This window comes from Panthera leo, chromosome B4 (assembly GCF_018350215.1).
Source record: "Panthera leo isolate Ple1 chromosome B4, P.leo_Ple1_pat1.1, whole genome shotgun sequence".
NCBI classification, from domain to species: Eukaryota; Metazoa; Chordata; class Mammalia; order Carnivora; family Felidae; genus Panthera; species Panthera leo.
This window is the reverse complement of record NC_056685.1, coordinates 78,315,842-78,318,683: the sequence shown is the minus strand read 5'-3', so window position 1 is coordinate 78,318,683 and position 2,842 is coordinate 78,315,842. Positions and strand designations below refer to the sequence as shown.

At 47.9% G+C, this 2,842-nt stretch overlaps 1 pseudogene; it reads left to right on the top strand.

The window, feature by feature from the left end:
- The first annotated feature begins 1,383 nt into the window (after positions 1-1,383).
- LOC122225391 lies at positions 1,384-1,910 on the top strand (annotated as a pseudogene).
- The last annotated feature ends 932 nt before the right edge of the window (positions 1,911-2,842 follow it).

Sequence of the window (2,842 nt, the reverse complement as noted above, 5' to 3'; positions counted from 1 at the left end):
TTTTTAACAGTCTCTAATGCTTTGGCTCTCTCCCACTCTAACCTCTTTTTTTTTTTTTTTTTTTTTTTCCTTCCCCTCCCCCATGGGTTTCTGTTATGTTTCTCAGGATCCACATAAGAGTGAAACCATATGGTATCTGTCTTTCTCTGTATGGCTTATTTCACTTAGCATCACACTCTCCAGTTCCATCCATGTTGCTACAAAAGGCCATATTTCATTTTTTCTCATTGCCACGTAGTATTCCATTGTGTATATAAACCACAATTTCTTTATCCATTCATCAGTTGATGGACATTTAGGCTCTTTCCATAATTTGGCTATTGTTGAGAGTCAGCAGGCTGCAGTTTGAATGGGGCGAGGGAGTGGGAACAATGAGTACCCACTACAATGTCTCATGCAGTTTGACAGTAAGAGAAAGTAAGGGGGGGGGGGGGTTGGCTTGCATGGAAAGTGAGGTAAAGGAAAGGATTCCCATGGGATGGAAAGACTTGATGATGCAGGTTGGTGGGGGAAAAGGAGAGAGACCATAAGGAGAGATGTTAAAGATGGGGGGGGGGGCGGTAGCTAATTAATTAGGGTTTTGGCTTTACCGGATGGGGCCAGCCTGGCTCAGAGGAGAAACACCTCTGTATGGCAGGAAGGAGCTAAGGATGGGCAAGGATATGGATAGATACTCAAAGGTGGGCAGAGGAGGCTAGTCCAGAGAAGTTTCTACAGACGATGAGAATGGCTATTTCTGCCTCCAGGGGTGACAAAAAACAACATTTTGTGAGGTCATTCTGTCCCAATCCTCTCCACATGATCACCCTATGCATGTACTCTCTCTGGTCTCCGTCAGAAGTTACTCCCCTAAAAGAGATCAGCGGTCTTAGTGGAAACCACACAACACCAGCGTGGCCCTCTGGTTTCGCTTGGACTGTCATTTCCCAGCTGCACAACCTTGTAGTTCACCTCTGTGGGGCTCAGCTGCTTCTTCTATAAGATGGGAAGTGAATAGTGCCTGTCTCATGGGTTCTTTTAAGTAGTGAAGAAGAGAGTGTTAGAAAACGTACTTAAAGACTCAGTGTATGCGAGTTGTTGCCGATGTTGAAGTTATTGTGACAGATGGCCATTGCCATGCTCTTGGAGATTCCTATCCTCTCTTTTCTGGTAGGAGCCCCAGAACATTAGGACTTGAGACACCCCCTCTCTGGGTTTATCCCTCATTTGCTAACTCTGTGCTACTGGGGGTGTCTGCAGGGTCTTACGTTACCCATGGTGGTGCCACTGCCCCCACCCTGCTCTCCTCCTCCATCCCCGGGGTTTGTGCTCTCTTTCCTGCACACCAAGAGTCCTCAGCCACCTTCTCTCTCAGGCTGTTGCATCCTGGTACATCTATTTCCCATGTTCCTGCTGAACCTTCTGGGCTTGTGGAACCAGATATGCAAAAAATGGTTCCCCTACTTCTCGAGAAGTTCACCGTGATGTACAATGAACAGATGACAAGCAAGAAGCGCAAGCTCTTCAGCAACCTGCCGGAGTTTGCGGGCCCCTCCGGGAAGCTCTCTCTGCTGGAAGTGGGCTGCGGCACCGGGGCCAACTTCAAGTTCTACCCGGCTGGATGCAGGGTGACTTGTATCGACCCCAACCCCAACTTTGAGAAGTTCTTGATCAAGAGCGTCGCCGAGAACCGACACCTGCAGTTCGAGCGCTTCGTGGTGGCTGCGGGGGAGAACATGCATCAGGTGGCCGATGGCTCCATGGATGTGGTGGTCTGCACCCTGGTCCTGTGCTCTGTGCAGAACCAGGAGCAGATCCTCCAGGAGGTGTGCCGAGTGCTGAGGCCGGTGAGTGAGGAGGAGGTGGAGGAGAGCCATCTTCACTGTGAGCAAGGCTGGATACCTATGGGCTTCAGGCACAGCTCCCACTGAGGGTGACCTTAGGCAAGTCCCTTCACTCATTCATTTATTCACCTACTTTTTTTTTAATGTTTATTTATTTTTGAGACACACAGAGAGACACAGAGAGAGCAGCAGAAGGGCAGAGAGAAAGGGAGACAAGAATCTGAAGCAGACTCCAGGCTCTGAGCCATCAGCACAGAGCCCAATGCAGGGCTGGAACCCACGAACCGCAAGCTCATGACCTGAGCCGAAGTAGGATGCTTAACCAACTGAGCCACGCATTTATTCACTTATTTATTCAACAAACATTTGGAGAATGTTGACTATGTGCAGCAACCCAGTATTTCTGGAGTGATCGATTCATCTCAGAGAGGTCAAACGACTTGCACAAAGGCACATAACTCACAGAAATGGCAGAGACACAACTAAACTTCAGGCACGTTAACCTCTAGGTTAAGAAGAACTAGGCCAGAGAGCTTCTCCCCGTGCCACTGCTCTGGTGTCTTCCAAGTCCTATCACAGAGTTCGGTCTTCTAAAGATGAGAACAATGAACCCCCCACAGGGCATGCCAGAACATAGCCCTTCTCCAACAAAGGAGAACTTGCAAGGATGCAGATAGCTATCTTTATTTATGGAGCATGTTCGGTTTCTACTTTGGGGCCTCGGGAGTTATGTGCATACCATGGCCTAGCCTTTTTTCTGGTCAGTCATTTTTTGTTTGTGAAAAAACTACCTTGGGAAAGAAAGGAAGAATTGGGGAAAGCAGTTTCTCTAGAGACATGGCCTCACCTTACACCTTTGAACACTGTTAACTTTTCAGTGTTTCTTACTCCATGGTCTTTAATTATGAAGGCAATTAATTAGTGCATCCCAACTGTTCAAGAGAATTCAAAAAATCAAAGAAGAACATGGAGAGGGGGGAGGAATGCAAGTTCTCCTTTATTTGCCTAAATCCCTCTCC